Source organism: Petaurus breviceps, unplaced genomic scaffold (genome assembly GCF_028583685.1).
Source record: "Petaurus breviceps papuanus isolate PSGF00001 unplaced genomic scaffold, PetGlider_PUasm1.0 91133, whole genome shotgun sequence".
In the NCBI taxonomy this organism is placed as follows: Eukaryota; Metazoa; Chordata; class Mammalia; order Diprotodontia; family Petauridae; genus Petaurus; species Petaurus breviceps.
The window spans coordinates 95,915,900-95,926,109 of NW_027187419.1; the positions used below are offsets into that span (position 1 = coordinate 95,915,900).

Consider the following 10,210-nt stretch of genomic DNA (forward strand, 5'->3'; position numbering starts at 1 on the left):
ATAGATAGATAGATAGATAGATAGATAGATAGATAGATAGATAGATATCTTCTGGAAAAACAGGTTGGGATTTTCATCACTCCTCCTGTCAACAGTCATTTTCTCTGATGAGAAATTTCCCCTTGCTTCTAGTCAACTTAACTCAATGAACCCAAGCCTGCCCTCCAGACTTCTCATATTCGTAACGTCCCTCCAGACTTGGACACATCCACATGGAGGCTGATACTTGGTGACTTCCTGACTTCACGGTGGGCATTTTATCCACTGCACCACCCACCTGCCTGGAGTCAGTCATTTGTTTGTTGTTATGCAGTCATTTCAGTCATGTCTTCATGTCCCCTTTTGGGGTCTTCTTGCTAACTATAACTGGAGTGGTCTGCTATTCCTGAGTCCAGTTCATTTTATGGATAATTAAACTGAGGCAAACAGGGTTAGGTGACTTGCCCAGGGTCACACAGCTAGTAAGTGTCTGAGGACAGATTTAAACTCAGGAAGAGGAATCTTCCTTACTTCAGAGATGCCACTCCATCCACCTAGGTGCCTTTAGCATGAAGTAGATGCTTATTTTTTAAACTTTAATTTATTAATTTGTTTGTTTCCTTTTAGTTTACAGGATTCAATTCCACAATTCCTTGAATTTCACATTTTGTCCCCCTCCCTCCACTCCCCTCCCCTCCATGGTGGCTTATTATCAAGTATAGGATCTGTAAATACATCTTAAATGTAAACTTTCACATTATACAATGGTCAGGTTATAAGGATGGATTGTACCAGCTGGAATGAAAAATGGTAAAGAGGACATAAAATCAAATAAGAGAACGAAAAAGATCAGGTATTTTGCTTCCGCCTGGATATAAATTTAGTTCTTTCTAGTTCTTTCTCTGGATGCACGTTTTTCTCTCCATCATGCGTCTTTTGGGATTGACTTATATCCCTGTATTGTTGAGAAGAGTCCAGTCTATCAAAGTTGGTCATCACACATACGTTGTGTCTGTAATTGTGTACAAATTCCTCCTGGTTCTACTCTTCTCACTCAGCATCAGTTCTTTTAAGCCTCTCCAGGTAAATATGAAGACCGCCTGCTCCCCGTTTCTTATGGTGCAATAGTATTCCATAACATGCATATACCACAACTTGTTCAGCCATTCCCCAATTGATGGGCACCCCCTTAATTTCCAATTCTTTGCCACAACAAAAAGAGCTGCTATAAACATTTTTGTACATATGGGTCTTTCTCCCATTTCTATGATCTCTTTGGGGTATAACCCTAGGAGTGGTATTGCTGGATCAAAGGGTATGAAAGTATTTATAGCCCTTTGGGCATAATTCCAGATTGCTCTCCAGAAAGGCTGGATCAGTTCACAACTCCACCAACAATGCATTAGTGTTCCAGTTTGCCCACATCCTCTCCAGCATTTGTCATTTTCCTGTTTTGTCATCTTAGCCAATCTGACTGGTGAGATGTGGTACCTCAGAGTTGTTTTGATTTGCATTTCTCTAATCAATAGTGAATTAGAGCATTTCTTCATGTGCTTATAGATAGCTTTAATTTCTTTCTCCGAAAACTGCCTGTTCATATCCTTTGACCATTTATCAATTGGGGAATGACTTGTATTCTTATACATTTGACTCAATTCTCTGTATATTTTAGAGATGAGTCCTTTGTCAGAGACATAGGTTGTAAAGATTCTTTCCCAATTTCCCACCTCCCTCTTAATCTTGGTTACATTGGCTTTATTTGTACAGAAACTTTTCAATTTCATGTAGTCAAAATTATCCATTTTACATTTTATAATGTTCTCTAATTCCTGTTTCGTCATAAAGTCATTCCCTCTCCACAAGTATGATAGGTAAACTATTCCTTGTTTTAGCAGACTGCTTACAGTATCAACCTTTATACCTAGATCATGAACCCATTTAGACTTGATTTTGGTATATGGCGTTAGATAATGGTCTATGTCCAGTTTCTGCCATACTATATTCCAGTTTTCCCAGCAGTTTTTGTCAAACAGTGAGTTCTTATCCCAAAAACTAGGGTCTGGGGGTTTATCAAACAATACATTACTGTAGTCGTTGACTTCTGAATCTCGTGTGCCTAATCTATTCCATTGATCCACTTCTCTATTTCTAAGCCAGTACCAGGTAGTTTTGATGACTGCTGCTTTATAGTACAGATTGAAATCTGGTAAAGCTAGTCCACCTTCCCTAGCATTTTTTTTCAATAATTCCCTTGATATTCTGGACCATTTATTCTTCCAGATGAATTTTGTTACTATTTTTTCTAACTCTATAAAGTAGTTTTTTGGTAAATTAATTGGTATGGCACTAAATATATAATTTAATTTAGGTAAAATTGTCATTTTTATTATATTAGCTCGTCCCAGCCATGAGCAATTGATATTTTTCCAATTAGTTAGATCTGACTTTATTTGTGTGAAAAGTGTTTTGTAGTTATGATCATACAGGTCCTGGGTTTGTTTTGGCAGGTAGATTCCCAAATATTTTATAATGTCTACAGTAACTTTAAATGGGATTTCTCTTTCTACTTCTTGCTGTTGAATTTCATTGGAAATATATAGGAATGCTGAGGATTTATGTGGGTTTATTCTATATCCTGCAACTTTGCCAAATTTATTTATTGTCTCAAGCAGTTTTTTACTTGATTCTCTAGGATTCTCTAAGTATATCATCATATCATATGCGAAGAGTGATAGCTTGGTCTCTTCTTTGCCTAACTTGATTCCTTTGATTTCTTTTTCTTCTCTAATTGCTACTGCTAACATTTCTAGTACCAGATTGAATAAGAGGGGTGATAGTGGACACCCTTGTTTCACCCCTGATCTTATGGGAAATGCTTCCAGCTTCTCCCCATTACATATAATACTTGCTGATGGCTTTAAATAGATGCTACCTATTATTTTAAGGAAGGCTCCATTTATTCCTATACTTTCTAATGTTTTTAATAGGAATGGATGTTGTATTTTGTCAAAAGCCTTTTCTGCATCTGTTGAGATGATCATGTGGTTTCTGCTAGTTTTATTGTTGATATGATCAATTATACTGATGGTTTTCCTAATATTAAACCATCCTTGCATTCCTGGAATAAATCCTACTTGATCAAAGTGTATTACTCTTGAGATAAGTTGCTGTACTCTTTTGGCTAGTATTTTATTTAGAATTTTTGCATCTATATTCATGAGGGAGATTGGTCTATAATTTTCTTTCTCTGTTTTATCTCTTCCTGATATAGGTATCAGTACCATATTTGTGTCATAAAAAGAATTTGGTAGGACTCCTTCTTCACTAATTTTCCCAAATAATTTGTAGAGTATTGGAATCAATTGTTCTTTAAATGTTTGATAGAATTCACTAGTGAATCCATCTGGCCCTGGAGATTTTTTCCTAGGGAGGTGACTGATGACTTGTTCAATTTCTTTTTCTGAGATGGGATTATTTAAGTAATTTACTTCCTCTTCAGTTAATCTGGGCAACTTGTATGTTTCTAAATACTCATCCATTTCCCTAAGATTGTCAAATTTATGTGCATACAATTGGGAAAAATAATTCCTAATTATTGTTTTGATTTCCTCTTCATTGGAGGTAGATTCACCCTTTTCATTTTTGATAATCATAATTTGGTTTTCTTCTTTCTTTTTTTTATCATATTGACTAAGGGTCTATCAATTTTGTTGGTTTTTTCATAAAACCAGCTTTGGTTTTATTTATTAGTTCAATAGTTTTCTTAATTTCGATTTTATTAATCTCTCCTTTAGTCTTCAATATTTCTAGTTTAGTATTTAATTGGGGATTTTGAATTTGTTCTTTTTATAGGTTTTTTAATTGCATGCCCAATTCGTTGAGCTCCCTTTTCTCTAATTTAATCACGTATGCACTCAGGGATATAAAACTTCCCCTAAGAACTGCCTTTAATGCATCCCACAGATTTTGGTATGTTGTCTCATTATTATCATTCTCTTGAATGAAATTACTGATTGTTTCTATAATTTCTTGTTTGACCCACTCATTCTTTAGGATTAAATTGTTTAATTTCCAGTTAGTTTTTAGTCTGTCTTTCCCTGGCCCTTTATTGCATATAATTTTTATTGCATCGTGATCTGAGAACAATGCATTTAATATTTCTGCCTTACTGCATAGAATTGTAAGGTTTTTATGCCCTAGAACATGGTCAATTGTTGAGTATGTGCCATGAACCACTGAGAAGAAAGTATGTTCCTTTATATCCCCATTCAGTTTTCTCCAGAGATCTATCATACCTATCCTCTCTAAAATCCTGTTCACCTCCTTAACTTCTTTCTTGTTTATTTTGAGGTTGGATTTATCAAGTTCAGATAGGGGGAGATTAAGGTCTCCCACTAGTATAGTTTTGCTATTTATTTCTTCCTCTAATTCCTTTACCTTCACCTCTAGGAATTTGGAAGCTACACCACTTGGTGCATATATGTTAAGTAGTAATATTGCTTCATTCTCGATGGTGCCTTTTAACAGGATATAGTTTCCTTCCTTATCTCTTTTAATTAGGTCAATTTTTGCATTTGCTTTATCTGAGATAAGGATTGCTACCCCTGCTTTTTTTACTTTAGCTGAGGCATGATATATTTTACTCCAACCTTTTACCTTTACCTTGTGTGTATCCCTCTGTTTCAGATGTGTTTCTTGTAAACAGCATATTGTAGGATTATGATTTCTAATCCATTCTGCTATCCATCTCCATTTTATAGGAGAGTTCATTCCATTCACATTTACAGTTATGATTGTTATCTGTTTCTTTCCCCTTATCCTATTCCTGCCCCTGTTAATGTTCATATTTTTCCTCCCTTCTCCCTTCCCCCCCTTAATAGTTTTCCTTTTGACCACCGCCTCCTTCAGTGTTCCCTTTTAGGCCCCCCTCCCTTTTCCTCCCCTTTTCCCCTTACTACTTCCCTCTCTACAAACCACTCCCACCCCCCTTTTGTAACCCTTTCCCCCTCCTACTACCTATAGGATATTGTTATACTTAATGAGGTATGCTATTTTTTCTTCACATCAAGAATGACAGGAACAGGTCTCATGTGAAGCTCCTCTCCCTCCCCTCTTTCCCTCTAAAATGATGTGTGTTCTCCTTGTTTACCTTTCTAAGTCACTGTTGCTTCTCATAATTGGAGGTTGAATTTTCCATTGAGTTCTGGCTTTTTTATCAAGAAGGTCTGGAACTCTGTTATATCATTGAATGACCATCTCTTTGCCTGGAAGAATATGCTCAGTCTCGCTGGGTATGTGATCCTTGGTTGTGATCCAAGCTGTTTTGCCTTCCTGAAAATTGTATTCCACTGCCTCCGATCTTTCAGTGTGGAGGCTGACAAATCCTGTGCAATCCTCACTGTGGACCCTCGATATCTGAACTGTTTGTTTCTGGCCGCTTGAAGTATTTTCTCTTTTATCTGGTAGTTCTGGAGTTTGGCCACAACATTTCGAGGATTTTTCAGTTTGGGGTCTCTTACAACAGGTGTCCGGTGGATTCTGTCGATTTCTATTTTCCCCTCAGGTTCAAGTATCTCAGGGCAGTTTTCCTTAACGAGCTCTTGGAGAATGTTGTCCAGGCTCATTTTTTCATCATAATTTTCTGGTAGGCCTATGATTCTCAGATTATCTCTCCTGGATCTGTTTTCCAGGTCAGTTATTTTTTCTTTGAGGTATTTTACCTCTTTTTCTAATTTTTCATTTTTGTTGTTTTGCTTGGCTACTTCTTGTTATTTGTTTCCATTTGTTTAATTCTGGTTTTTAGCAAATCATTTTCCTTGGTTAATTTTTGGAGCTCCTTTTCCATATCATACACTTTTCTTTTTAGAGAGATGTTTTCCTCATTATAATGCTTTTCGAATTCTGCTATTTTTGTTTTGAGAGAATTATTCATTTTCTCTTCTATCTCTTTCATTTTGCTTTCAAAGTTCCTTTTGGTCTCATCTAGGAGAGCCTTCTGTGCTTGGGATCCATTCCCTGTTGAAGTTTCAGCTGTGGGTGTGGAGTCCACATTGTCTCCCTCTGAGGTTGGTTCCTCCCTCTGAGGATAGTAGGACTCTAGAGTCTTTGTCTTTGTAGTCTGCTTTCTACCCATTTTGAGGCAGGGTCCTAACCACGCCCTTCCTCTAGGATCCCAAGCCTTTACTGTAGAGGGTTTTGCCCTGGACATTAGTTACTATATTTTCAGGGTCAGAGGGGGGGTTTGGAGCAAGTGGGGTTCACTCTGTCATCCTCGTCTTTGGAGGTCCTGAAAGGGGCTTTTTTTAAAAAAGATTTCTGTGCTATGATGTGGTAGCCCCAGGAGTGTTTGCTGTCCAGTATAGGGGCCCCTGTCTTTGCTTCTTACCTTGCTCTTTCTAGTCCCAGCCCTTTGTTGATAGGCCTGGAGTGGACCTTGTGGTTGGTGGGAAGACTTGCCCTCGGAGTTGATCAGGCCCCTTCCCGGCCCGCGTCCGCCGCCGCGCCTACCCGGCCTGTGAGCACCATGAAGTAGATGCTTACTGAATACTGGTTGATTGAGTAATCACGTATATTTATCCATGAAATTTGTGATCATTTTATTCAATAGGACTCCACCTAGAGATGTGGCAAATGTCTGTGACCCATCAGAGGATATTCTTTCTGTTTACCAGGCTGCTAACCACAACCAATTTGGTGAGTGTTCCTTCTAGCTGTCATCTTCCCAAGGTCCCTTTCCCATCTCCCCCTAACTCCTGACTCTGAGCTACCCTGTGCTTCTTCCACACAGAGTGGGAATTCTTTTTCTGGACTCTCATGGGCAAAGGTTAAGTCATTCCCTTGTTGGCACATTTGCTTGATGCAAAGTTGGCTATGAAATAGGATTTCATTGTTATTTTCTCACCACAGAAGGGATATTTTAAGGAGGAGAAGAGCTACTGTTCATCTCAAATAAAGCAGTGGATAGCATTGTCCTTTTGGCTCCTTGGTGACTCTGGGAGAGCAGGAATAGAGATAAGAAAAATAAGGCACCTTCCTACTAATCTGGATTTCAAATGCCAAGTACTACAGTCAAAGCAAAATAGAACTCAACGAAGAATCCAATGATCATTAACTTTCCCTGAGAGTTACCTTATGATCATTAACTTTCACTTGCCCAGGGAGGTTCAGTGCCTTGCGCAAGACACTGAGACTATCAGAAGCAGAATTTGAACCCAGGTTCTCTGACTCCAGAGACAGTAACCTTTCCACCCTCCCACCTGTTTCCAGCTCTGTCCACCACAACACACTGTTTCTGATCTTTTCAGACTCTGTGGACCTAGCCTTCATTGTTAGCATGCCTACAGAAAATGTACCAAGTGTATTAAGCTGAATATTCAAAACATGCATACTGTGTTCCTTGTAGCTGACAGTGTAGAGGTGGCCTCTAAAGAATGATGTTCGCCTGTACCAAACCCCATTTGCACATTATAAATGCAAGAGTATTTATACACAGGTTTGTTATTGTTTTGCAAAGCAGCAAAGTAATAAAATTTCTCATTACCATGCAAGAATTCACAAATTCAAAAGAGTAGGAATGACTTTGGAAACACAAATTAAAATTGAAAATCTCTTCATGCATCAATCCTTGACTCAATACATGCTTCCATTAAAAACATGATAAAGCTCACAGATGGTGGCCTTGGAGCAGACAATAGGAATGTCTTTCAAAACAAAGTAGCCTGAGATGAAGCCTTACTTGAAATAATAAGGTTACACTGCTAATCTGGAATGTCTACCAGGGTCTTCACAATTAAATCCCATAGCTAATGAGTCCAGTTTCTATATCTGATGTGATTATAAGGTATATCCTAAAATGATCAGAACTTAGGGTAAAAAATCACCTCCCTAGGCTTCAGTTGCCTTATATAAAATGAAGGCACTAGCCTAGAACGTTTCTAAAGCCTTTATAGCTCTGAAAGTCTATATAAGGTATGAGATTCTATGAATACCAGACTTGGGAGTGGTATGATATAACATATACATACTAAACTTATCAGTGTCTTAAACTCAGGGGTTCTGAGCTGCTTAGTCAAGTTCTCAGAGAGCTATTTAAGGTCAAGAATAGTAGAGCCCAATTACAAATATATTTAGAGGCAAAAGGGACCTTAGAAGCCAACTCCCTCATTTTCAATATAAGGAAATTGAGTCACAAAGTTACAATGACTTGCCCAAGGTCACACAGAACAGGTAAGACTGAGTATCAAGTTACCAGAGTAACTGAGATAATGCTAAAATCAAAAGTGTGATTACTAAACACTTTGAAGAAGGAAGAACTTCACCACAGTTCATGCTCACAGGCTGGGCCTGGGTAGTGTTGGAGAGAGAGGTGGTGACTGGGTAATGTTGGAGATAGCCACAAGAGATGAGAAGAAGTGCATTTATGTCTCAGATGTCAGGATGTGACTTCTCAATTTGGACCTTGTTCACAGGTTAACCCTTGCTAGACTGATCCACTTATTTCACCATGAGTGCTTACAGAAGCTGCACTTTAGAAAATTCCCAGCTACAGTTTTCTAGAAATTGGACAGAGCTTCATTCTACAAATTGGTGTTTACTGTACCAAGTAATACAGTTCAGAATGTCATTTAAATGCCTAGGAACAAATTATTGGCATGATTTACAGTGATGGAGCCCATGACACACTAGTCTATATCATGTAAATAGAGGTATTTTGTTTCCTATTGCCAAAATAAATCATGGTGCTAATTGGCACATTGTGTCTGAAACATCATGCTTCACTTACCCACTAACAATATCATTTGTTCCTAGAATTCTTCCTTGATGATATAAGTCCATCCAAATCATAGTACTGTACTCCTCTGACAGGAAGTGTTTTCCATTTGGGGAGTAATAGTTACAGCAAAACTGTACCCCAGGTCACTCCCCCTTCTCCAGATGCCCTTTGTGTGCTGTCTCCTCCCATCTGAATGTAAGCTCTTTGAGAGCAGGTACTATATTTCTTTTTGCTTCTGTTTGTACCACTGGCACTTAGTAAAGGGCCGGGCACTTGGGAAATGCTTAAAAAGGATTTGTTTTGTGCTAATTGAAGGAGGGTAGATCATCAGAATACGGAAATAGGTTCCTTCTCCTTCCTTTCTTTCTTCCTTCTGCATTCTGATGATCTGCCCTCCTTCAAGTAACCAAGTCAGTCAGACCCAAAAGCACTCCCGTAAAGGTATCTTGAAAGCACTGCTCGCCACTGCAGAGAGCACATATCGCCATTTGCTTCTCCAGTTTCTCCAGCTGGTTTCAGGGCAGTAAACTTTCCAAACTGTTCAAATCAGCAAGAACTGTTGATTCATAGGTGTTACAATGACAGCTATTTCCATTGCTCATTTCCAATAATTCTCCCTAGTCAGCTCTTCTGAATTACTGGGGTATTAAATCAACGCAGGAGCAAATGACGGGCCCACTGCTTACTCTGTACATCTGGGCAGACTTTGGAGCCGTTGGTGCTATGGACTGCTGAGATCAGGCCTGTCACATAGTTCACCTTGAAAGAATGAAGTTCATATGCTCCCTTCCAGAGTTGGCTACATCCCTTCCATGCTCATTCAGGATGGATTTTATGATGTTACTTCCAGGTTATTGCCATGGAAACTTCACTTCCCTTGTGACCTTCTCTCTGCCTAGATAGCAGTTTAGCAAGTTAAGTGAAAGGCCATGACAGACACAAATAAATGCAATCACACCATGCTGTTAATTCTTTGGTCTACCAAGGCAGGCATAGTGCAGCATTTTAAAACAATGAATATTTCTAAATGAAACATCAAGGACATGCTGTTTTTTCATTTCTTTAAGAACTGTAGCTAAGCATTAGCAGATCTATCTCTTCTCAATTTGAAAAGACTTTCTCAGTTCCATTCTACCTTAGGGCCAAGCACTACCAAACGTTCCTTATGACGGCCTTACCATGTCAATAGCAAAAGTTAGGAAATCACTGGTCACAATTAGGGTCTGGCCAATACATCGATATCTGCCAGCTGAAAAGATCAATATGAATCACTACAATTGAATTCTTTCTTGTAGAAACTGCATTGATAGTTAAGATGGAAAGAGAGAGAAAGAGAGAGAGAGAGAAAGAGAGAAAGAAAGAAAGAAAGAAAGAAAGAAAGAAAGAAAGAAAGAAAGAAAGAAAGAAAGAAAGAAAGAAAGAAAGAAAGAAAGAAAGAAAGAAAGGAAGGAAGGAAGG

General features: G+C 38.4%; 1 protein-coding gene across 2 annotated transcripts in view; it reads left to right on the plus strand.

The window, feature by feature from the left end:
- Positions 1-10,210, plus strand: part of B3GALT1 (beta-1,3-galactosyltransferase 1) — a 747,684-nt gene that overhangs the window by 619,074 nt on the left and 118,400 nt on the right. The window contains exon 7 of one of the 2 annotated variants that reach the window (XM_069079721.1): positions 6,587-6,672. The exons of the other annotated variant lie outside the window; for it this stretch is intronic. The gene's annotated coding sequence lies outside the window, so the exon portion shown is untranslated. The remainder of the gene's footprint in view (positions 1-6,586; positions 6,673-10,210) is intronic. 2 annotated transcript variants of the gene reach the window in all.